The sequence below is a fragment of the Lissotriton helveticus genome, chromosome 4_1 (assembly GCF_964261635.1).
Source record: "Lissotriton helveticus chromosome 4_1, aLisHel1.1, whole genome shotgun sequence".
Classification (NCBI taxonomy): domain Eukaryota; kingdom Metazoa; phylum Chordata; class Amphibia; order Caudata; family Salamandridae; genus Lissotriton; species Lissotriton helveticus.
The window spans coordinates 736,856,871-736,884,001 of record NC_136063.1 but is presented as its reverse complement, the minus strand read 5'-3'; positions in this window follow the sequence as shown (position 1 = coordinate 736,884,001).

Sequence of the window (27,131 nt, the reverse complement as noted above, 5' to 3'; positions counted from 1 at the left end):
GATGCACGGATATTCAGAATGAAATAAGGTGCTTTTTCTAACTAAATAGAAACACCACAGGAGTGGAAAGTGACTGTGAGGCTTTAAAAGCAGCAGTGCGTGAGTATATAACCTCTAAAGATATAGCAATACGACGCTCTCAAATTGCATTTAGGACACAATTAGAACTAGAGGGCAAACGAGCAATATATACGGAATACAAATATTAAAAACAAACTGTCACGTATGTATGCACGAAGAACCATGCAAGATTATTATTATGCCAAAGTGTATTCAGCCAATTCCACATACCCTCAAAAGGTATGTGAGGAAAGTGAGTTCTCTGGGAAATCTTTAGCTTGGCAAGTAAGAGAATGACAAGCACAAAGTAGGATCATATCCCTGGGGGATAAGGGTAGCAAAAAAATATTACAAGTAAAACACAAATGCAGGAGAGTTTCTTTAAGCGTTATAAAACAAACTATTCCATTAGACAGGAGGTGGATACTTCAAAATTCAAGATAAACTTTCAATTCTAAAACTACAGATAAGTCACGTAAAGGTTTTTTTGGAAGATAGTATGTTAAAAGAAATGGAAGAAATAGTAAAACAGTTGTTTGGGTAATGGTAAGGCATGCAGAGAAGACAGACTGGCATCTGAATTCTATAAAACAATCACCTTAGTATTAAACCCCTACCTGGTGACAATAGCTAACTATATATGCTGAAGGTGAGCAAGATTTTGCCTTCCTTCCGCCGAGCAGTTGTGGTCAGATTATAAAATCATAACTAAATTGTTAGCAAACAGAATGAGTAAGTCTGTAGGTTCAATTATACATTCAGGCCAGTGTGGATTTGTGCCTGGGAGGCAGGTATTTTTTAATACCAATTTCTTGGTCGAAGCCTTAGATTATTTTAGTCAAAATAAAATCCCAGCTCTGGTCATGCTGCTAGATGCATTTGACCTAGTATGTGGGGAAAGTCTTTTCATCATCCTTGCCGAGTTTGGCTTTCCCGCTGAGTTTATTAATATGATATCCAATTTGAATAAAGGGTCCTCAGCGCAAATGATTTTTAACTCAACCTATATCGGTGCTTGTAAAGTTAACAAAGGAACAAGACAAGGCTGTCCTCTCAATACTTTTTACTCTTTCTACAGAGCCGCTAGCAATAGCTGTGCGCTCAAACAATATGTTAACATTTCCGCTGCCAGGGATGACAAATATAAAACTTAGCGCCGATGACATAGCCTTGTTTCTTAAGCTTGATTTAGTGATTCAAAAAAGTATATTTAAAGCTTTCCAGGAATATCAATTACTTGGAGGTTATAAAATAAATACATTAAAAACAGAGATTCTGCTTAGAAATAGTGCACACAAAACTTTAGTTACTGAACTACGAGCCACATGCATCAAGCATTTTTGCCCTCGCAAACGGGCCGATTCACAGAAAAGTGCAAAAAGTCGTTTTCTGATGCATCAAAGGAATTGAATTTGCAAATTAGGTAATCACAATTTTGTGCGTTTACCTAAATTGTGAATGCTTTTAGGGAATCACAATTTGCAATTAACTAAAGGCGATGCATCAAGCCTTTCCTAAATGCAAACTTTGCATTTAGGAAACACTAATTACAATCAACTGCAAGTTACCTTATAGTGATTCGCAATTTGCAAATCGATTAGTAGGTAATGTTTAGGAATCACACTTTATTTTACGATTCCTACATGCATAAGGAATTGCGATTCCTTAAAATTCGCTATTTAGGAATCGCAATTCCTTATCCCCCAGATGCATCAAGCATCCATTTTGCGATTCCTTATTAGCGAAAAATAAGGAATCGCTAATAAGGAATAGCAAAATTGTATGCAAGAAGAAATCACTTTAAAAATAGCGATTTCTTAAAATTCTTATAATTCCAATTCGCAAATTGCGAGTCGCAATTAAGGAATACCTCCCCATTCATTCCTATGGGCCTAGAGGCCCATAGGAATGATTGGGAAGAATTTTCAATTTGCGAATCACAATTAGCGAATCGCAAAATGAGAATGCGATTTCAAGGGTGCAGGGGTGTCCAAAGGACACCCTGTTGCACCCCTAAAATTGATCTGTGCACATATGTTGCACACACACATGCCCTTAGGGCATGTGTGTGCGCAACATGAAACTTTGAAAAATGCACTTTAGTGCATTTTTCAACGTTTTTGCAAATTACCATGAAGTTGTACTTCGTGCCCTATTAGCAAAATCGCTATTTTTTAAACTTTAATGCATTGCATTTAAGGAATCTCAATTTGAGATTCCTTAAATGCAAGTAATCGCAATTTAGCGAATTCTCAATTTGCGATTTTTGCAATCGGGATGATGCATCCCAAATGCAAAAATACCGGTCGCAAAGGGGCAGATTCTGAGAATCTGCCCCTTTGTGACCAGATTTTCCTTTGATGCATCTGGGCCTTAGTTCTTTAGTTAACGTTAGGCCTAAGAGGTATCTTGGAATATATGTTTCAGAAAATGTTAGCGACCTTTACATTTTGAAATACGTCACTTTAATCAATAAGACAAAAGTGTTATTTTTATAATGGAACACTCTACCCCTCTCAACAATGGGATCAGTTGCGCTGATCCACATGTCCATCTTACCCCTGTGCAATGTTTTATTTTCTACTATTCCTAATGCAATGCAGATTACATTTTTTAAAGAAGTGCAAGGTATGTTCTCAACTTTTTTATGAGCAATTAAAACATCCAGATTAACTCTAGATACACTTTGTAGACCAGTAGAAGAAAGTGGGCTGGCCCTCTCCAATTTGTCAGAATGTTATTTCGCGAAATTTGCACATACAACATAAAGATTATTTAAGCCTTTAAACATAAATGGATATGATATTTGTTTTTAGATTTGATTATTCAAGAATATCTTATTGTTGATTTTATGCGTCTAATGAAAGCTCACAAGAAACCAGATACAGGACTCTAAGGGTGAATCATTAAACATAGGCAGCAATTCTTTCGCCATTATGATATTCCCTTTATTAGTGGAGTGACTTCCCTATCAAATGTATATATTGGGAAGGATCCTCTGGTATGAAAGGTCACTGCCTCCAGGCGGGTGAGCAATGGTTACCGTAAAATTTCGGATTTTCTGGCTGGAGATTGGAAAAGTTGGACCGAAATAGAGCCTAGCATTAAGTATTGTAAAGAAATGATGCAATGGTCTTTCATCAGAATTAAGCATTTTCTTGCGGGATTTAACTCTCTCGCACATAACTGCAACCCTGAACTCCCCAAGGATCTGCTAGAATCCTAGACCTGTCCATCAATCAGAAGCTGGGATTACTCCTTACGCAATCATAGTGCAGTTAAACTCTATGAAAAGGTGTGAGAAAAAACTCAGTCCAAAGAAAGTCTCCTGATATCCTCTTCAACCTGGGATAGGAATAATGAGTTAAATGTTTCCTTGTTACAAGTGGCCAATCTGCGATGCATTATTTAGGTGTGATGTGGAGGGAGGGGGAACTGGATACATATTATATTGGCCTGTGCAAGGTATGTCAGATCTGGGAGGAGATTAATCAGTTCTGCAATCAAACATTTTTACTGAAACAACCATTAGACATTCAGACAGCATCTTTGGGGTATTCATTCAATCTAAGTACTGGCCTTCTTCTTAAAACACTACTGTATATTATTGTTTTATTAGCCAGAACCTTAATTCTCCAAAAGTGACGATCTGAGGAAATTCCAAGCTTTCAACATCTACAATCTAAACTAAATAGAATTAAGAAGGTAAAAAAGAGATATGCATTATGATCAAGGTCAAATAGGAAATTTCCAAAACTTTAGGACATATTCGATTAGGTGCTCTTTTGATATAGGTCCAGGCTTTCATGTACGATTGCATAAATGCATTACTGATTAATTTATTTGTCTGTTATAAAAATCATACTCTAAAGTCATGTTCTACTAAAAAGGATGTCAAAGATGTAATTATTTTTGATTTTGCTTTTTAAGTATTTTAGGATTTTGTAATTCATGAACTCGCCAAATTATAAAAGTAAAAATAAAATATTTGTCCCTCAGCCAAGTGGGAAGACACCAGGAGCTGCCGGAGTTGCGCCATACCGAAACCCAGGGTACCGGAACCCCTACACCGAAGACCAAGAAGAAATAGTCCTATCTGGCCTCCATTGGCACAGGACACAGAAACCCGTTGGGGGGTGTCGAGACCCCTGAGACCCGCTCCATGATTGGACCAGCTCTCCCTGAATCGCCTCTGCAACCTCCCTGCCCCTGACCACGAGGACCATCTCGGCTGCCCTATCTGCTCTGCACCCAGCATGACGGCCTGGGTAACGGCCAACCAGCTGTGCTCCTGTGGCCCCAAGTCAATCCTAATGTTAACCTATGGGAGAGATAGTCCTTGCAGCAGCAACATTTTTGTTTTCACTACTACGACCTGTAAAAGTCAAACGTACATGTCTTACTTTTTAAATACACTGCACCCTGCCCATAGGACTCCCTAGTACATACTGATGAAGCAAAGCTTCGCATATTTTGCGACCTTGCCGAAGTCATGAACCTCGTCTATGTGTAACAAGGTAATAAGTGTACGTCTTACTAACGTTTATATTTAGTTTGAATAAGGATTAAGAAGCTTGCCTATGTGTATTCCTAATGATTTTAATCCGTGTCCGTAAAATATGGCCGCCGCTTGTATTTAGTTACTGCGCATGCGTCAGCCACACTCACGTGTCCTGACGGGTCTGCAGAAGTGGAGGGAAATTTATGCGCATGCGTAATTCATAGCTTTGCCTACAACGTGGTACTGCTCGTGCCACTGCTCTTGTGTATGTTATGTGTAGCTAACATTTAGACTGCATAAGTATATTTTGTAGTGATAAGTTGAAAGTTCAAAACCAAATGATGTGTTTTCATAACGTTATTTCTATGTATTAATTTGTTCTCGCTTACTTTTCATGTACCGCGGGGAATGGGGGTCTGTCTGTACCGATGAGCCATCTTGGAGGTCCCTTCTGCGCATGATCGCTTTTCCAGGGACCTGACAACTTTGGCTGATGGAACTTAGCCAGCTGGCAGTGATGGGCAAGATGCTCCTGAGAACTGACCTGAAAAACCCAGGAAAACAGAGACAATTGTCCTAGCTCGGCAACAATGTAAATTGTCACTCGTATTTCTGCACAATTTCTCATGGGAACCCCAATCTCGCTAGGCGGTACCCAAATATGTAAATGTAGCATCTAAATAGACTGTTATGATTGGTGTGTTACCCAAAGCCTACCTTAGGACCAATCGAAATTGGGGATTCTGACACTTTGCAACATTTGGGGGGTGGTACACTGACCCAAAAGAGTATATCTACCCTGGGTTCACCTAGGGAATTGTCCGACTTGTCTGGTTTAGCTGACCTGTCACTGACCCATCGTACTCAATAGGTGACTGAAGATACAGAGCGCTGCGGAGCACTCTGTCCGAAATTGACCATAGACTAAGGTTTTACTGAACCTTAAAGTGCTGGCAAAGCACTTTGCTGGGAGTTCGCTGACCCAATCGGGGTCTTGATCGATAGCTGCAGAGAGGGTGGAACGCAGGCGTTGCTTCCAAACTGCGGGTGTGGTCCTGTCCTGAGCGGTCCTGTCCTGAGGGTTTGCTGTCCTGTCCTGAGGTCCTGTCCTGATTCCTAATCTGAGGGTATCCTGTCCTGTCCGGGGTGTCCATTCTGCACCTGCTGTCCTTTGAGGGGTATCCTTCCTTGAGGGTTTCCTGTCCTTAACAGACCCGTGGCCAGGGTTTGGTTTCCACACCAGTCTAGGTAAATACTGCTCTAAGTTCTTTAAACTTGCACCTTTCTATATTTCTGTCTTTTGCTCAAATAAAGAGACATCTTGCATACGTTAATTTTTCCATGCTTTTGCCGCAAACTATTGAAACGTAAAGTCATTTGCATAATTTTTCTTGATATGTTCTCATGTTACCCTATCTTTTAGAAATCATATTTTGCATTGCAGTTTGTCATTTTCTGATATGGTCTAGAACGACCTTACTTAGATTTTCTAAAGAATTCCTGCCTTGAATGCATAGCATATTTCCTTTGCATCTCATTATTGCATTTTAATGATTACCCTGACTTTATTTCTCTATAATTATGTACTTTTCATTATCTTGATTATCGATTGCCTTATTCTTGTAAATCTCATGCTTTCAGAAAACGAACTTTAGATAAACATTTTAAAACTTCCAGTTATCCGTGGTCATTTACAACAGTATTGAATGTCATTTTGAAATTGCATTTGCTGCCTTTCCTTTTACAGCTAGGCCCCTGATCCATTGAAGTCATAGGTACCCGTGTCGGTGGATGGTAAGTCGGGTACACTAAGTAATAACAGTAGGGAACACACACAATTGGTAGCAGCCCGTGAAGTCGCCTGCTCAATGAATAGTGTGAATTGAAAGTATATGGGCCCTGAAGCCGGAAACGGCGAAATCATTGGCTGGGTGACCTCGCGCGCTCTATCAGTTTTCTGGTAGATCAGAGGATGGTTAGGGACTAGCTAAAGGTTAGACTAGTTAAGTCGGAAGCTGCTAGTACATTAATGCTGCTATAAGAGCGGCTGTTGCGAGGGAACCGATCACTCTCTTGTGAATACGCTGCTGAAATTCATGAATTGTTGTATTGTTATTATTCTTGTTCTTATATTGTTGTATGTATTAATCCATGCATTTGTAAACCGTATTGTTTCTTGTTGTCCGAACTCCCCGGGGAATTGAAAGGGCAAGTGGTGAATAGAATCCATTGTCCTGAGGTCACAGGCTTAAGGAAAGTTAGGTGCAGGTTAGGATAACCGGGAAGCACTAACTAGGGTTTTTCTGAATATATGTGTGAATAAATGTCAGTAACGAGGTTCATTGGCAAAATTCCCATAGTGGCGTAACCTAGTAAGGGTCACATCGGAAGAGTAGCAGGTTCATCGGAGCTTGGGTGAAAGCAAAGGGGTCCGCTGGGAAACCTTAGACTCGGATATATCCCGGAAAGAAGTGGATGAGTTTAGGGGAATAACAGGTTCACCGATGCTAGAGTGAAGGGTAGGCGGAAGAGATCTGCCCGCAGCGCGTGAAAAGTAAATGGAAGTAGTTTACTTGCAGTAAAAGAAATCTTTCCTGTCTAGACACTTGAGCACTGTGGCGAATGTGTATTTGTTGTAAAATAACCAAGCACTGAGCACTTTAAAAGGAAAGAAAGTTTCCGTTACCTTGTGAAGGGAGGGAGTCAGTCGCGAAGCGCCTCTGACGTCACTCCGTGCCGCGCTGGGATTGGTAGAAACAGCGGGCGGGTAGCGGGGCTGAAATTGTAAAGGAGGGGTGAAGCGCCGAGGAGTGAGAACTGTCTCACGAAGGGGCCGCGCACCCATTGGCCGAAATTATTTGAACGCGTGCACCTCATTGGTCGCACGGAATTGTAAGACGCGTTCTGATTGGAGGTGACTTTGTAAACAGAGTTAAGCGTAAAAATCGTATGTGGCACTCGTATTGTCCAGAGACTAGACCCGATCCAAGAAACCAAGGGTTTGAAAGGGATCAGTGGAAAGCTAATAGATACGATATTATGTACGGAGCTAAGAGAAAGATGTCCCTTGTAAGCAGGGTAAAGAATTTCTTCAAAACGGACAACCCGATTAAGTCTAGAGAGGGTGTTACTATCCCGCCACCGAATACTCCTGCCTCATTCATGATGTTTGACCGAGGGTACAACACCTGTGTGTGGTTGGAGAATTGGGTAAAGTACACAAAAGATGACGGAGTATTGGCTTTTCCGTTAGACTGTACTTTCAATGGTAGGATTTTATTTAATTTGAGAACCCGCATGAATGAATTACATCCCAGACCGAGACTAACGCAGTATGAGGCATTAGAGGAATGGGAAATTGAGGCTTTCGAAAGGGAGAAACCCTGGATGGACAAAGGTCTGACCAAGTGGTACCCAAGGCTGAAACAGGAGACTAGGGACAAGAGGATGAAACAGTGGAGGCAGAGCATGATTGTTGAGGGTCTGTTTCCTATGATGCCAGCATGTACCCCGTCGGGGGGAGAAAAAAGGACAGAAAAGTGTAAGCATTGGGGAGCCCTTGGAGAGTCAGATGATGAATTGTTAGATGACATCTTTACGAGAAGTCCGCCCCCTTATAATGAAGGAGCCCGACCTTCCAGTGCAGGAGAGAATCTCCAGCGTCCATCTATTAAGGAGGAAGACAGATCCCTATGTAGGGGGGGAGGGGGCCAGGTATTGCCCTATTTTGAGAAGCCCGAGCCCCCGGAGGTACGCAATATATATCCTAGAATGCCCGAGAGCTCAGAGGAAAAATATTCCCGTGAAAGAACATTTTTTCCCAGACCTCTGTATGAAAACGAAGAAAAGCCAGTAAGTTCAGGAGTACCCTTTTTGCAGCCTCCATATGGGGAAGAGCGTAGGTCATTTGGCACAGGAACTTTGTTCCCAAAACCAAATTATGGTGGGGGACCAAGTGAAACGCATCCTACCGCCCCGAGTCTTACCCCTCACCTGACCCCACAGATGATACCTGACCGGACATTAGGAAGAGTACTAGATGAAAGGGAGCAAGAGGCCCTAGCTAGACAGAGGACAGAAATAATTCAGAAGATCTCCCAGTTAAATACCATTCCTGAAGCTTTGACTATTCCGGTAACAATCGGACCAGTGGTTCCGTTGTACGGGAATAATCAAGGAGGTCTGAACCCTCCAGTTATGAACCCGATAAAGGCCCCGCCGAGGCAAGAGCCCCTACTGATAGACGATCAGTCCAGTGAGTGTGAGTCCGAAGTGGTGTTCTTGGATCTACCAAACAAACAGACCGGAAAGGGAGTGCAGAAGAGGCATAATCCTTTTGATGCGAAAGAAATTAAATTAGAATCAGCAACAGGGACTAGGAGTGTTTCCTTGGTAACGCCAGAAGTGATTGAAAATTGGAGTCGTGATTTAGAAAAACAGGCTCCGCAAACGAAACCTTTAGACCTCTATAAACTGAGGGTAGAAATAGAGGAATTGATGGCAGGAAATGTGGGGTTAGACAGATTAAACACCTATTCTGAAGAAGAATTGCTGTTCATGTGTAAAAGCCTTACCAGAAGTACTAGGGTGCTCCACGAAAAACTGACCGACACTGCAGCTAGTATGGGGATAGATATATCGAGATCGATGCCCTTGCAGAAACCATACCGAGCTGAGTTCTCAGATAAGGATTTAGAGAACTTGAATGTGTCAGGGAGGAAGTTGCAGATTAAAGAGTTGCTTGCAGTTTTGCAAAAATGGGGAGACGTGGAAAGGTGGAAAACGAGGTGGGCACGTAAGACAGATGAGGCCCGATCAAGACAAGCTACCCCTGAGTTCCCTCTGAGAGAGGTAGACAAACCCGAAACATTATGCCCCATGCGTGAAGTACCAGGTGGGAGGTATGTGCACGTTCCATGGTCCAGACAGGATATTGTGTCCTTTACTAACGATTTTCCGAAACTGCGTGAGAAGCCAGTTGAATGGTACCGGCAAGTGGAAAGGTTCATAAAGGTGCAGAAATGCCTGTGGAAAGACCTGGATGGGTTTTTCGACATTGTGGTCCCAGTCGATCTATGGACCGAGTGTAAAATAGCTATAGCCTGGCCTAGTGAGGAGTATACAAGAGATAAAGAAACAGGGGAACCTTCGAAAGAAGTCATGAGAAAGTATGAACAAGTAATTCAGCATCTGAAACTAAAGGTGCCAGCTAAGGAAACTGATTGGACCAGGATAGATAGAACAACGCAGGAAAGAGAGGAGACAGTGCACTCCTATTATGAAAGGCTGTTGCAGGTGTTTAAAACATACAGTGGTATAGATAACATCGAGATGAAGGACATGACGCACTTCATTTACAGGTTTGTAAACGGTTTAAGACCTGAAATTTGTCAGTGGATAAAAGATAACAAAATCTGTTGGCACTCCAAAAAGGTAGACGAGGTCCTGCGGTACGCAAAGTACTGCGAGGACGAGATGGCAGAAAAGAAAAAGGCTCTCAAGGAAAAAGTGATGTGGGCTCAGGTGAAGCTCGCAGAACAGCAGGAAAAGCAGTTGAGTAACATGGTCAAAAATGCAAAGAACGAAGGCCCTGGGGGAGGGGAAGGAGGCAAGCCCCGGCCCAAAATGAGCAGGGAGGAGGCTATGAAGAAATTTCCCTGCCATCAGTGCGGCGAAATTGGACACTGGCGTAACGAGTGTCCTTACTTGCCCGAAGATAACCCCAAAACTCCTGATTTAACTCCACAGACGCAGAAAGAGAGACCAAGAAAGACTCAACCACAGGTAAAAACAGTTCAGGTGCCCCGAGCACCAAAGCAAGTATACAGGGGAAAACAGGCAGAGGGAGATGAGATAGAAGTCTGGGAAAGCAATGAGAACAGAAATGCAGCAACTTCGCAGTATCTTCTAAATGATACCTTCCTTTGTGATGACCAGTACTGACGGGGCCTGAGAGGGGAGGACGAGGAGTGCGTACTTGGCGCCTCCTTGCCGGTAGACCAGTCCGGACCATACATTGAAGGAAAGGTTGACGGAAACGATGTCACCTTTCTGTTGGACACTGGCGCTACCCGTTCTACTGTGAGAACAGTGGACGTTCCAAACCTACCCCTCTCGGGAGAAGCCATCCAAGTAGTGGGTGTATCTAATCAATTGATTAGTACTCCTGTTATCAAGCCCATGGAGATCTCAATTGGAAACTTTAAGGAAATGCATAGATTTGTCGTTTGCGACACCAGTCCAGTGAACTTGCTGGGACGTGATTTGCTGTGCAAAATGAACTGTACCATCTTTTGCACACCAAAGGGTGTGGAAATTCAGACCCCAGATGAAGACGGCATTTATAAATTAATGTTAGTCAGACCTGACTTGGAAATTAAACGAATGACCATGCAGGATTTGCCCAAAGAACTCCAAGAAGCAGTAAAGCCAGAGGTGTGGGACTTTACCGGGAAAGATGTAGGGTTAATGAAAAATGTGGACCCCATACAGATAGCAATAAAGGACAATGCAGTATACCCCAATACTAAACCCTACAGGATGAATGCAGAAGTGAAAGCTGGTGTTGCTGTGGAAATAAAGAAATTGTTAGAAGGAAACATCATACAGGAGGTAATGAGTAGTCCATGTAACTCTCCGATTATGGGTATCAAGAAGCCTAGTGGCAAGTACAGAGTAGTACAGGATCTACGAAAAGTCAACAAAATAGTAGTTCCCTGTTGCCCTATTGTCCCGAATCCAGCAGTGATTCTGTATCAGATTCCCTGGGATGCTGAGTGGTTCACCGTGATAGACTTGTGTCATGCATTCTTTTCCATTCCCTTGCATCCAGATAGCAAATTTCTTTTCTCATTTGCCTTCGAAGGTCACGTGTATTGCTGGAACCGGGTCCCTCAAGGGTATACAGAGAGCCCCTCTATCTTTAATCAGATCTTGAAAAAATGTTTGGAAACTTTAGTCCTACCTGGGAACTCTGTCTTAGTGCAATATATAGACGACCTCTTGGTGGCGTCTAAATGTCATAAGGATTGTGTGATTGACACCATTGCCCTACTGAATCACCTGTGTGAAAAGGGACATAAAGTGTCCCCTGACAAGTTACAGTTTTGTGCAAAATCGGTGAAATATCTGGGGCACCAGATAGAAAAAGGTGTCAGAAAAGTGACATCGGAAAGAGTGAGAATAATTCAAAAGATGCAGTTGCCCTGTACTCAGAAAGAAATAAGAATGTTCCTGGGTGTGATAGGATACTGCAGGCAGTGGATTCTGGGATTTGCAGTCCTAGCCAGGCCCTTGATAAAAATGACTAAGAGAGGAACACCCGAGATTATAGAATGGGATGATGAAAGCTTAACAGCCTTCACCAAACTACGAGATTGTCTGTGTACTGCTCCTGCATTGGGGATGCCAGACTATTCCAAAGAGTTTGCCCTATTCTGTGACACTCGCGATAATTGCGCATTGTCAGTCCTAACTCAAGAACATGGCACAACGAGAAGGCCTGTGGCATATTTCTCTGCCACCTTAGATCCAGTGGCTGCTGGATTACCAGGTTGTCTGAAAGCAGTAGCTGCTACCTGTGCCAGTTTAGAGCAGAGTGAGTCAATTGTCATGGGACATCCGGTAACTGTGTATGTTCCGCATGGAGTGGTAATTTTGTTGACCAGAACCAAAACTCAGTATCTCACCCCTAGTCGGCTGACTAAATATGAGAGGATTCTTGTGGGTGCTGCAAATGTAAACATTGTTAGGTGCAGTATTCTGAACCCCGCCACCTTACTCCCCGACCCAAAGGATATGGAAGGGGGGGTGGATGATGAACATGATTGTATTGATCTAACAGAATTCAATACCAAGCCACGCCCAGACATAAAGGAAACGCCATTGCCTGTGCATGATAAAGAACTATTTGTAGATGGTTCATGTCTAAGGCATGAACAAGGAGGCCTGAGTGCTGCTTATGCAGTAGTGTCCCTAGAGAAAATTGAGGAAGCAGGTTATCTATATCACATCAAGTCTGCACAAGTAGCCGAATTGATTGCTATGATAAAAGCTTGCCAAATTGGGAAGAACATACGCATAACAGTGTATACTGACAGTCAGTACTGTTATGGGGTTGTGCATGACTTTGGCCAGTTGTGGCTACAGAGGGAGTTCCTGACTTCATCAGGTACCCCTATTCGAAATGGAAAGGTTGTTCAGGACCTTTTAGAGGCAATCCAGTTACCAAAGGAACTGGCAGTGGTAAAATGTGCTGCTCATAAGAAGAGCATGGACAAGGTATCACTGGGAAACGATTATGCTGATCGAGTGGCCCAATGGTGCGCAAGAGATCGGTATATTGTAAATCCAAAACGAGGGGGGCCAGGAACCAGCTGCCAACTTCAAGTGTTTGAGGAAGTGCCTACATGGGATGAAGTGAAAGAGTGGCAGCAGGCGGCACCTTGGCAAGAAAGAGAGAAGTGGAAGGACGATGGGTGTAGACCAAGACGTGTGGATGGTGTCATTTTAGGTCCAACTGGTATGCCTGTATTGCCTAGACACTTACTTAGCACAATGGCGAGGTTGATACATGAAGGATCACACATTGGTAGGGACGCCATGATTCTAGTGTTCCAACAGACTTGGTACAGTAAAAAGTTCAGGAAAGTAGCAGAGTCCCTCTGCCAGAGGTGCCTGTCATGTCAAAAGATGAACCCAGGGAAGAGGACTGTGGTGGAACTGGGGAAAATTGGGAGGTCTGGGGGTCCCTTTGTAAGGATACAGGTTGATTTCATCACCATGCCCCGTTGTGAAGGGAAACGATATGTCCTTGTCATGATCTGTTTATTTTCAAAGTGGGTGGAAGCTTTCCCTACTCCCCAAAATGACACAAAAACAGTAGCTAAGTGTTTATTAAAAGAACTGATACCTAGGTTCGGGGTTCCAGTCACTATTGAATCAGATCAAGGCTCACATTTTCAGAATGCAGTGATCGACGAACTCTGTAAGGCCTTTGGAATTTCCCAAAAGCTTCACTGTGCCTACCGTCCAGAGGCTTCTGGAGTAGTGGAACAAATAAATGGAACTATCAAAAACAGACTAGCAAAACTGTGTGATGCAACTAAACTGACCTGGGTGAAGGCCCTACCCTTGGTCCTGATGGGACTGAGAAATATTCCTGATCGCAAGACAGGCCTAAGTCCCCATGAAATCATTATGGGAAGAGTGATGAGACAAGCATGGGTGCCTGGAAGCAAACTGTTGAGTATTACTGATGATTTGGTGCTTGAATACTGCAAGAGATTGGGTGACCAAGTGCGTTCTATCTCTCGCCAGATCGGAGAAGACGCCATCCTCAATCCAACGACTCCTCTCCACAAACTGGTCCCGGGGGACTGGGTGAAGATAAAGAAGCATACTCGGAAGAGCTGCCTGGAGCCAAGGTGGGGAGAAAAACGTCAGGTGATTCTGGTTACTACCACAGCAGTCAAGTGTGCAGGGGTTCCGCGTTGGATACACGCCAGTCACACCCAGAAGGTACCACCAGACGAAGTGCCTGAAGCAGAAGGACGTCCAGCAGAGGACTCTGCAGGAGCCAGACCAGAAGTAGCTGACGACGTACAGCCCAGTACCAGTCAAGCTGCAGGATCAGCAGACGTTGGCCCAAGGATAGTTGATGACGAACTACCAAGAGTCCAGCCTGCTGAAGGGGTCCAAGAAGCTGAGCCAGAAGTAGCTGAAGACGAGCTGCCAAGCATATGGCCAGAAGAGTGGATTCCCTTGATTGATCTCACCGAAGACCCCATCCGAACAAGTGAACGACTTTGGGAAGGTAGAGAGTGGACTAGAGAGGAAAAGCAAGGCACAGGCGAAGAACCTCAGACTCTTGAGATTCACATCAAAACTGAGGAAGGAGAAGGTCAGACAGGGACAGAGCACGTGATTGATACAGAACAAGTGAATAAGACTGAACAAGTGCCCGATACTGAACAAGTGAAGGATCCTGAACAAGAGAGGAATACAGAACAAGTGATTGATACTCCTCCACTGACACCTGATATCGGGAAGGGACAGACTAGACATAGTGTAATAGTTCGAGCAGAAGAAAGTCCAGAGATCGAAGTGCTTGAACAGGATCAGATAGAATTAGAAGAACGTGTTCAGGAAACAGAGTCAGAGACACTTGAAGAGCAAACACACAAATTACCTGAACAAGGCCAGATTAGTACCCAGGCAGAAGAAACAGATGCTAGCCCTGGAATTAGTCAGATAGAAGAAGAAGAAACTGAAGCAGAATTGCCACAAGCTAATGAAAATAAGAGGGCAAGAGAAGAAAACGAAGTCCAAGTACCAACCAAAAGACTTAAGAAAAGAAAGCATCTTGAGCCTAGATACATAAAGAAATTGAGATTGAGAATAAAAACAGTAGAAGAAAAACGTGCAGAAGAAAGGAGAAGTGCTCGTATAGCAGAACAACCAGAAGACACTTCCAAAAGAAGGAGTGATCGGATAAAGAGACAAAACAAAAAGTACAAGTCACCTGAATGGACACTTGTGTTAGAAGAACTTGAAGATCTCGATATCACTGACGTAAGCGACGGAGAGCCCGTCCCTGAGTACTCTGACGAAGAGGAAGAAGAGCCACCGTGAATTTGCACAAAGTAAGATACTTGTGTAGAGACACAAAGAGGGGTTGAGAAACTTCTTCTGAAGCCAAAATGTCTGATTCAAACGTGAATGGTAGACCTAGTCGCAGCTGTTGCAAAACATGCTGCAAGGAATGTTTCTGTAGTATAGTTGTCCTGATATTACTCTGGATAGGACTAACCATTTTCATTCCCTTTGCTGTAAGCAAAGATACTAATATTGTCCCTACTGAAATTGTAAATAGTGACAGTGAAGAGCTGACAACACAGAGTGTAGCTAGACATGAGAGAGCACTGAGACAAACAAAACAAGACTTAGAAGCATCAGATGAGGAAGAACTACACTATCATAGAATCAAAAACAGGACACGCTTAAATGTTTTCGCAAACTTGTTAATACACTATGTAGAGACTATGGAAATTGAAGATTGCTATGTCTGCATGAAGCTACCTACTTCTGTAGCTGAAGGCGTGACATACCATCACTTGCCACTGACATATGGAATTTCCTGTAGCATTTTAGCTAGTTTATTTTACAAAAGAGGACCGTTACAGTACTATTACTCTAATAATGACGTGATCTTTTCTGAGCTTCCTATACGTGGGAACTTGAATCCTGTACATACCAAAAGTGACGCAATACGATACATGGGGGATTACTTCCTAACAATAGGTAATATCGACATAGCTGACGCACACAGAGATAACTTGACTTGTTCTTTGCATGAGCAGGAAAAGATGTTCCTAAACATGGCAGAGAAAAGGAGAATTAAAATACAAAAGAAGGCTAATGACGAAAGTCAGAAAAGGCCAAAGTGGGCAGAGAACATGGAAGGCACCTCAACTGGTGGGGCGGGTCCTGCTCTGTTGCTGGATTTTGAAAAGAAAGGCAAGCTATGTCTTCACCGCGAGAAGACTAGCTATTATAATAACATTTTCATTGGTTCCAGTGAATGCGAACATAATTACAAGGTAATTGGAGGTTGGGGTTTCAAAAATGGGTCAGAGCCTGTGTTTCCTGGAATTTATTATATTTGTGGGGACAAGGCTTATTTCAAATTGCCGGATCACTGGTATGGAAGTTGCTATTTTGGCATTGTCTTCCCGAAAATATACCATGTGAATGGAGTTGCTGGAAGCAGTGAAAATACTAATGGCTTAGTGCGTAGTAAAAGAGAAAGTATAGGTGAAATTATGGGTAGTATTTTCAGTGCACTGATACCTGGAGTGGGAGTGGTTCTGAACACTCACAGAATTTGCAAATTGTCCACTATAGTGGATGTGTTGTCGACTGAGACAGCTCATGGATTTCTGCTGGTTAATACCGAAATGGTTGCGATCAGATCAATGGTTTTACAGAATCGACTTGCTCTTGATACCTTATTGGCGAAAGAGGGCGGAGTCTGCCGGATGTTGAAGGCGCAACATTGTTGCACTTATATTCCGGACAAAAGTGTGCAGCTCAAAAGATATGTGAGAAACATTACTAATTTGGCAAAGGAACTCAGACCACTCGAGGTTGATAGTGCCTGGAAGAGACTGGTAGATGGTCTCTCAAATGTAGGTCATTGGTTCGCTAGTATAGGTAAAGGCTTATTGCTCAAAGTACTGATGCCAATTGGAATTATAGGTCTCATCCTATTTTTCATATTTGTCTGTTGCAAATGCCGCAAACACACAAAGAAGTATGAGGTGAATGCGAGAGAAGTAAATACAAGAGGAGTGAAACGGAGTGTGGATGAGCTCGAATTAGAAGAGATGAATAATCAGATCTATAAAAAGGTGAAGAATTCTCACCCTACCAAAACTGAACGAGAAAAGCTGGAGCGATTGCTAGAAGAGATAGAACTGTATAAAGTGTGAAAGAAAAGTTGGCATCTGGTTCCATTTATTTTGTGATGATAGTAAATATCATCAAAGAGGGGATTGATGAAGCAAAGCTTCGCATATTTTGCGACCTTGCCGAAGTCATGAACCTCGTCTATGTGTAACAAGGTAATAAGTGTACGTCTTACTAACGTTTATATTTAGTTTGAATAAGGATTAAGAAGCTTGCCTATGTGTATTCCTAATGATTTTAATCCGTGTCCGTAAAATATGGCCGCCGCTTGTATTTAGTTACTGCGCATGCGTCAGCCACACTCACGTGTCCTGACGGGTCTGCAGAAGTGGAGGGAAATTTATGCGCATGCGTAATTCATAGCTTTGCCTACAACGTGGTACTGCTCGTGCCACTGCTCTTGTGTATGTTATGTGTAGCTAACATTTAGACTGCATAAGTATATTTTGTAGTGATAAGTTGAAAGTTCAAAACCAAATGATGTGTTTTCATAACGTTATTTCTATGTATTAATTTGTTCTCGCTTACTTTTCATGTACCGCGGGGAATGGGGGTCTGTCTGTACCGATGAGCCATCTTGGAGGTCCCTTCTGCGCATGATCGCTTTTCCAGGGACCTGACAACTTTGGCTGATGGAACTTAGCCAGCTGGCAGTGATGGGCAAGATGCTCCTGAGAACTGACCTGAAAAACCCAGGAAAACAATTGTCCTAGCTCGGCAACAATGTAAATTGTCACTCGTATTTCTGCACAATTTCTCATGGGAACCCCAATCTCGCTAGGCGGTACCCAAATATGTAAATGTAGCATCTAAATAGACTGTTATGATTGGTGTGTTACCCAAAGCCTACCTTAGGACCAATCGAAATTGGGGATTCTGACACTTTGCAACATTTGGGGGGTGGTACACTGACCCAAAAGAGTATATCTACCCTGGGTTCACCTAGGGAATTGTCCGACTTGTCTGGTTTAGCTGACCTGTCACTGACCCATCGTACTCAATAGGTGACTGAAGATACAGAGCGCTGCGGAGCACTCTGTCCGAAATTGACCATAGACTAAGGTTTTACTGAACCTTAAAGTGCTGGCAAAGCACTTTGCTGGGAGTTCGCTGACCCAATCGGGGTCTTGATCGATAGCTGCAGAGAGGGTGGAACGCAGGCGTTGCTTCCAAACTGCGGGTGTGGTCCTGTCCTGAGCGGTCCTGTCCTGAGGGTTTGCTGTCCTGTCCTGAGGTCCTGTCCTGATTCCTAATCTGAGGGTATCCTGTCCTGTCCGGGGTGTCCATTCTGCACCTGCTGTCCTTTGAGGGGTATCCTTCCTTGAGGGTTTCCTGTCCTTAACAGACCCGTGGCCAGGGTTTGGTTTCCACACCAGTCTAGGTAAATACTGCTCTAAGTTCTTTAAACTTGCACCTTTCTATATTTCTGTCTTTTGCTCAAATAAAGAGACATCTTGCATACGTTAATTTTTCCATGCTTTTGCCGCAAACTATTGAAACGTAAAGTCATTTGCATAATTTTTCTTGATATGTTCTCATGTTACCCTATCTTTTAGAAATCATATTTTGCATTGCAGTTTGTCATTTTCTGATATGGTCTAGAACGACCTTACTTAGATTTTCTAAAGAATTCCTGCCTTGAATGCATAGCATATTTCCTTTGCATCTCATTATTGCATTTTAATGATTACCCTGACTTTATTTCTCTATAATTATGTACTTTTCATTATCTTGATTATCGATTGCCTTATTCTTGTAAATCTCATGCTTTCAGAAAACGAACTTTAGATAAACATTTTAAAACTTCCAGTTGTCCGTGGTCATTTACAACAGTATTGAATGTCATTTTGAAATTGCATTTGCTGCCTTTCCTTTTACAGCTAGGCCCCTGATCCATTGAAGTCATAGGTACCCGTGTCGGTGGATGGTAAGTCGGGTACACTAAGTAATAACAGTAGGGAACACACACAATTGGTAGCAGCCCGTGAAGTCGCCTGGTCAATGAATAGTGTGAATTGAAAGTATATGGGCCCTGAAGCCGGAAACGGCGAAATCATTGGCTGGGTGACCTCGCGCGCTCTATCATATATCATATATCATATATATATATATTACCTACTGGCGGTCGCCAGTAGGGATATATAGTTAGGATTTTTTCTCTATGGGATTTTTGAAAATTCTATGTCTAATAACTTTGGCGTTTGTGGACGGAATTGGCTGAAATTTTCAGGAAAATGGCACATTCTGTTTCTGAGCAGCCCTTGAAAATTTTGGGGGGGTTCGTCAAGGGGGGGCCGAGAAAAAAGGGGGGTCCCAAAACGTGTTTTTAACATTGAGTTTTCCATAGGGCGGTTGGCCTCACTTTTAGCCCGAACGGCTGAATGGATTTGCACGAAACTTGGCAAAATTGTAGGGACTGGTAGCCCGATGTGCCTTTTGTAGGTCTCAATATATGTGCTCCAGTGGATTTTGAGAAATTAACGTTTAAAAAAAGATATATATCTGTAACAGCGGACCTGGCAGCGTCCCAGGACGCGTACTTTACGCGCAACGGAGCTTTGTGAAGCGAAGCTGATTGGTTCTCCGGCGTCTGTCAACATTCCAAAAAGTCCGTAGCGGCCGCCATCTTGTCTCTCGGTAGGATCGAGAGACAAGAGGAGGTCAAAACAAAGGGGGAAATAACTATAAGGGGGCATAGTAGATCCTCGCTGACCCCCTAGGTTTGATGTGGAGGTTTTAAAAGGGCCCCGCGGGGCAAAAAAAAATAATAATAATAATAATCGAACGGCTGAATGGATTTGCACGAAACTTGGCAAAATATTAGGGACTGGTAGCCCGATGTGCCTTTGCTAGGTCTCAATATATGTGCTCCAGTGGATTTTGAGAAATTAACGTTCAAAAAAAGATATATATCTGTAACAGCGCTCCGCTTCGCGTAACGGAGGTTTGCGAAGCTGATTGGTCATTCTGTCACTGGGCTATAGTTGGGCTACATCTGGCTGATATTTGGGCTACATTTGTTTTTTTGTGTGTCTGGCGGCCATCTTTGGGCTACATTGGGCTACATTGGGCTTCATTGGGCTACATTGGGCTACATTTGGGCTCCAACATATATATAGGCCAATGTAGCCCAATATATATTTTTCAAAGTTAATTTTCGTAAAAACCACTGGAGCATATATCTTGAGACATAGCAAAGGCACATCGGGCTACCAGTCCCTACAATTTTGCCAAGTTTCGTGGAAATCCATTCAGCCGTTCGAGCTAAAAGTGAGTCCAACCGCCCTATGGAAATGAAGGAAATGAATGGGTAATTTGTAATTAGCAAATAGCTCATCGCAAACTAGGAATGGTAAAGAATCGCTATTTATTCCTTAAAGTTCGCTATTTAGGAAATGCAAAAAACTTTGATGATACATATGGCGGTTCATCTCTAACAAGATAAGAAGCATAGGGATACATTTATGATGACTGGCGCATCACCAGGGATGTGTTAGTCATTCTGTGCCGCTGTTCCGTCACCTATGGTGTGCTGCATTTACAATGCGGCGCATCATGGGGCAAAAACAGCACAGATGCGTGATGTATCTGTGCCGTAAAGGTGGCGCATTGCTGGAGTTGTATCGCAAGTGTAATGAAGCTCCAGCAAGGGTCGGGGGTGCCCCTGTCGCAGGGTTTCTGTTCTCACACAGAACTGTGGACAGAGGATTGGAACCTCGGCGAATTAGGGTGTCCCAAAACTCACGTTAGTAATCAAAAACTCCTTAGCAAGCTAGGTACAGTGTCACATTGGATATAACAAACTCTCAATGTTTAGACAATCCAGAATATGAACTTATAGTACCTCAGGATACGTGGAACTCATGAACAGTCGGTCGTTATATATTTCTTAGAAACCAGAACATGGAGTTAAGAAGAACACATGTGTATTTGAAATGTTTATTTACTAATGCCGTCTTCTCAGGCGTAGTATCTTAGATAATAGAAGTACACATATTATCAGTAGCAAAATTACCAGCATAGTTACTAGTACATAAAAAGCGAATGGTGATAGTATGTTAACATGCTGTAAATGAATAAGAGTTAGCAACACTTATAAGCAGCCGCGGGCCGTGGAGGGAGTTACGGTGAGGCAGGGAGGCGGGGAGGGGGAGAAGCAGGGTGGAGAATACAAGTACACATATTATCAGTAGCAAAATTACCAGCATAGTTACTAGTACATAAAAAGCGAATGGTGACAGTATGTTAACATGCTGTAAATGAATAAGAGTTAGCAACACTTATAAGCAGCCGCGGGCCGTGGAGGGAGTAACGGTGGGGCAGGGAGGCGGGGAGGGGGAGGGGCAAGGTAGAGAGGGCTCCACCCTGCTTCTCCCCCTCCCCGCCTCCCTGCCTCACCGTAACTCCCTCCACGGCCCGCGGCTGCTTATATCTCACCCTCCCTAATACACATATTATATTATTTGCTAAGAAGGTCTCTTTGTGTTGGTTTAGGGCGTGCCCATACTTTAGTGTCTTAGATTTGAAGGAATCACATCAGCATACACCAGCTCTCTCTTCATGTGAACCGCATCAACTGTTGTGTATGTGTGTTCGGCAAAGCAATATAAAACCCGCCTCATGCCCAGAATTGGCAGAAGTTGCACTTATGTTATGAGTATGAAGTCGTGGAGATCAGACCTCATAACAATTCTGTATCGTGTTGTTCTTGAAACTTTAGCACTCGCTGTACAGATATAGTTTAACAAGCAAAGCAGATAGTAGAGCAATAACATATTATTCTCATGTAAACCACGATGAACTACTAGGTGGAAAGCTAAAGCAACAACTAAGTGTCGTGTGCAGAAGTTGCAAAAAAGGAAAAATGGCGTTTAAACCGGTAATGAGCCCATGCTAACTTAACACGGTGTAAAGATATCCAGGACCTAGATGACACCTCCCCATGATCCGGAAACAAACTGAATAAGATAATAGAAGTGCCATCTCATGAGAGCAGATTGCAAGTTTATATGTGGACGGTCCGCAAGGTAAAGCATTAAAAACTAGGAAAATTTAATGCTAAAGAAAAATAAAACAGCCAAGTACTTTATCGAGTCTTAAGCCAATAGGCAAGGTAAATAATAAAAACTTGACAAATAAGTCAATGAATTGTCAATGAAATGCTAGTACTCAGCATATCAAACATGAAAAAGGTCTATGACATAACTGTGTATGCAAAATAAGCTGCAACAGCCTCCAATAGGAAGTCACCGTCTTCATCCGAAAACAGTTCAGCCATCCAATTTAAAAGCGGAAAAGAACATACGTGCTCTCCCAGCACCGGATCCTCTATCACCATCAGAGGACAGCTCGGTGGGTTTTCAAGAAAGCTCTGTTCCAAGAAAGACTGTGCTGCCGCCAGTAAATTCCAGGGACCAAGTAGTCCATGCATCAATGCCACAGCCATAATCCTTTCGCCAGGACAAACCAACTCGTGAGTAATGATAGGAGTCATCAGCTGATTAAAGTCGACGTCAGGAGAAACCGGTCCGCAGAGACACAAATCAATGGCCCAATCGAAATCACAGGTCAGGCAGTGAAATACAGGCTGGACACAGGTGAAGTAGGAGAATCGAAAAGATAATCCAAATGCCGTGCTTAATATCGCCAACGGCATTGTGCCATAATTTTCTAGCATGCGATTGCGGAACAGTGTCAGCAGCTGCAGGGTGGGAGGTTGCATAGGAGGGACATCCATATTTAAAAATGTAAAAAAGCACAAGAGCGTCCGCTGGTAATGCAAGTAAAAATGCCAATCCACGAACCAGAGTGGAGAAAATAGAATGAAAGGAAGCAGGGATGACTCCAAAGATTTTCTCAAATGAAGTCACGAGACCACTGGTAACAACTTTAAAAAAGTGCGCCAGGGTCTTTGTGGAGGATGCGTTAAAGATAGTCGGAACCATCTTGCTGAAATTGAAAGGCAAATCTGAATTAAAAGTATTCCTTTTATCGTAACAGTAAGTGAACGGGTTATTTGCTGCAGAAATGTTCTATTTCCTCCCACACATGAACATAGGGAGTTTTCAATCTGGCCACAAATACCAACCTTGGGACAGATTTCAACGGCATGGCAAGAATAAGAGCTCTTTTGTCTCAGAGAGAGGTGGCCTTGAGTTCGGCCCGTGAAACTTTCGTGCTTCACATAGCGAACACCCGTACAGAGGTGCAGACCCTTTTCAATTAACTCAGAACAATCTTCATTATTGAGCATCAAATAACTACCATTTTCCAACAACTTGAACGTGGGGATGATAGCAGGAACTGGCGTGCCTTGCAACACGCAAGCCATATTTGGTCGGTGTTTGTTGCATGAACCGTGTAACTGTATGTGCCTACACATTAGTGAATGATCTGGCGTCTCAGTGCATTCCTCTCCATTCAGATAAACTTCTTGATCATCTTTGAAACATCTGTATGTGTATGAAAGCGACCAGACCTCATGAAGAAAAGCACTACCTAAAGGTTCATAACGACCTATTGGTATATATTTCATACAATTTGAAAACTTATATAAAGCAAAAGGCAGCGTTATTAAACCGTGGATAAGGCACGTTGCCAAAAAACCCGCAATCCTCTGCTGATGATGTCACTGAGCATGTCATGAATGATGTAATATGTGACATCATCAGCAGTGGATTACGGGTAATAGTATCTCTAGTTTACTCCCCTATAGCTGTCTTTCTTTTAACATAAGTGTCTGTTTCCTTCCCTTATACTTACTGTTTTTGGTTCGCTTCTAGTTCGCGTACCGGCGAGCGAACTGGGAAGCGAACTAAGAGAAATATAGGTTGGCACAGTTCCAAATATTGTACCATTTTTTTAATAACGGGGAGGTAGTTCTGAAAAGAACTTTTTTTTTATTGTTTTTGTTGTTTTATATTTTTTTTATTATTTTTCGGAACATTTTTTTACTTTTTTTGAATTTTTCTGAAGTTTTATATTTTTTGGGGTTTTTCTTGGAGGGGGCAATGAAAACGATTCATTGTAAAGGGCTCAACAGGAGCAACAAAACAAAAAAAGAAGTATTTATTATTTTGGGCGTTTCGTACAAACTTGCATATGATAGTCAATAGCTCTGTTGATCAGAGTGATGCTTTTTTCTCCGTAGGAAATGAATCCATCGCAAAATACGCAGGTGTGTTTTACTTCACCAAATTTCATTTGTATATTTGGCACCATCTCCCTGCCCTCTGGTCCCGTTACTTCCGGTACAACAGATCTTCTGGCCATAATAGGGAGATTATCTAGGTCGTTCCGAAACTGTGCAGCACTGTAGTTGTTAGGATGCCACCTAGTCATATGGCGATGCATTGTGTAGTTTCCGAAACTGTATTTTTTCTCGGTTCCTCTGGACAGTCTATCTTGACATATAAGGCAAGTTACGTATCTTGCATTTACTTTTTTCTGACCTTTGGGAATTTTAAAAAATTGCCAAATGAAGTTTTCTTTCCGGTGAGACGTCCTGGGCTGCTCAGGCAAAAACTGCCTCTCTTCGTGCTCGTCGTCCTGTTCCTCTTCTTCTTCTTCTTCTTGAATTATAACTTGAGCAGGTGGTCCACTCTTCCTTGGATGTGGTGGAGGTGGTGGGGAAGCACCAGCTGAAGCTACTAAAGAAGCCATTGCTCAGTGATCACAAAGGGTCTTTCTCTCACAATGATGAAAGTCAGAGTGAGGAAAGAAGGAGGGATTTTCATCATTTGGGAAAAACAAGAGTTCTCAACCAATCAAAAGTGTTCATTTTAGATTATATGACCTAGTCTTACATCATTAGGAAACCAAAAGTGAAATGAACCAATGAAAAGTGTTATTACCAAGTCACATGACTTGCTGTGTTTACGTTAAGCGCTTTGCAGGGCCTCCCGGTTTGCTTCCAGAAACCTGCGCTTTGCGACTCGCTTCGCGTACCAGTTCGCTAACGTAGCACGTCATATGACGTATCACGCGACAACGTGAAACGTCATGCGGACGGGAGGCGTCACGATGTTGTTTTCTAACGCGGCACTTGCGGTAAAGAAACGTTTACCGGCTCGCGGTCTATTTCGCGGCATCAAGGTCAGCTAAGGGGAAGCTTCCCGATTCGCGAAGCGGGAACGAAGAAAAAAAAATATTAAAAAAAAAAATTATTCATAAACATATAAAATATATTTTTGGATTTAAAGAAGAATACATTTTACAGCTACAGATATTAGCTGTTAAAAAACCAATGAAATTCACAGAAAAAACCATAGGTTATAGACCATATATAGTTAGGAATTAGCATTTACAAAACCTTGAAAATTCACTGAAAAAACCATAGGTTATAGACCATATATAGTTAGGAATTAGCATTTAGAAAACCTTATTTTACTCACACAAAACCATTGAAATTCCATATATAGTTAGTTGCACTAACTATATATCGCGCACCCGCAATCCACTGCTGATGATGTCACATATTACATCATTCATGACATGGTCAGTGACATCACTGATGACATCACTGATGACATCTCAAATGACATCACTGATGACATCACTGATGACATCTCATTTGACATCAATGACCACATCACTGATGATATCATTCATGTGACAATACAATGCATCTCCTCACATTTTAATATAACCTCTGTTTCACCCAGTGTTAAAAAGAGAGTATAATTTTTGAAACCATTGACACACCAATACTAGTTACTACATACGCACTCACTGATTGCTACGTCTACACACACCTTCACTCATTCACCCATACAATCATTCATACATACAATCACTCATCTTTACAACACTATCATATGCACTCATACACCTATACAGACACTCACAGTCTGCCACTCATCCATGGAGTTACTCACACACCTAGTCAGTCCTGTAAAGAATCAATGACACTTCCATTTTCTTGTCTATACAGTTAAACATAGAGCACCTTACATTTTCAAACATATACTAACACATACTTACCTTCTTATACAATCATTGATACAAGTACAGATTGATCTGCACAGAGTCACACACCTCCCAGCTAGCCACACACACACTCAGTCTCCCATACAAATACTTGGGCAATCAATCAATAACCCATATAGTTACTCATATAGCTACTGATCAACACATGCAGCAGTTTACAGAACAACAGACATAATGATGCACAAATTAAGACAGTTTAGTCACTAACCCATGCAGTCAGTGAGACACATTTAATCACTCACTCATACAGTCAGTCATGCACCTACTAAATCCTTCGTCCAGACACTTACACATCCACTCATTCTTCAATATGTAAGACATATTTAAACTTTATAGAAACAAAAAATCACTGGATGTTGTTATCAGTGATGTCACTGACCATGTCATGAATGATGTAATATGTGACATCATCAGCAGTGGATTGCGGGTGCGCGATATATAGTTAGTGCAACTAACTATATATGGAATTTCAATGGTTTTGTGTGAGTAAAATAAGGTTTTCTAAATGCTAATTCCTAACTATATATGGTCTATAACCTATGGTTTTTTCAGTGAATTTTCAAGTTTTTGTAAATGCTAATTCCTAACTATATATGGTCTATAACCTATGGTTTTTTCTGTGAATTATATATATATATATATATATATATATATCATATCATATCATATCATACCATACTCATGGGTAACCTATATGTAATAAAAGGTAAGGTTTGCACCTGGCAAGTAAGCCAAATTGCCATGTCGAAATTAGGCCTGGGTGGAGTTTGCCGTGTTCTGCTATGCCTTTTCAGGAGGGTGGGCCCCAAAACTCTTCACAGCCCAGGGGTGGGTACCAGGAAAAAATCTGGGCTCCCAAAAAGGATTGGTGCCATGACTGTCAGGCTCTGGGACACTAAACTGGAAATCCTAGCTTTCAAAACAAGTTGAATGCCTCTAGCACACCTACAGTAAATTTAGTAGTGAGTCACCATATGTGATCACAGGGGAGCCCTGCCATGTCAAAGTGCTCTCTGTGGCAACTGTAGTCTCAGAGGGAGGGGTGAATGTAGCTCCATATGTGATCACAGGTGACCCCTGACCATGTCAAAGTGCTCACTGTGGCAACTCTTCT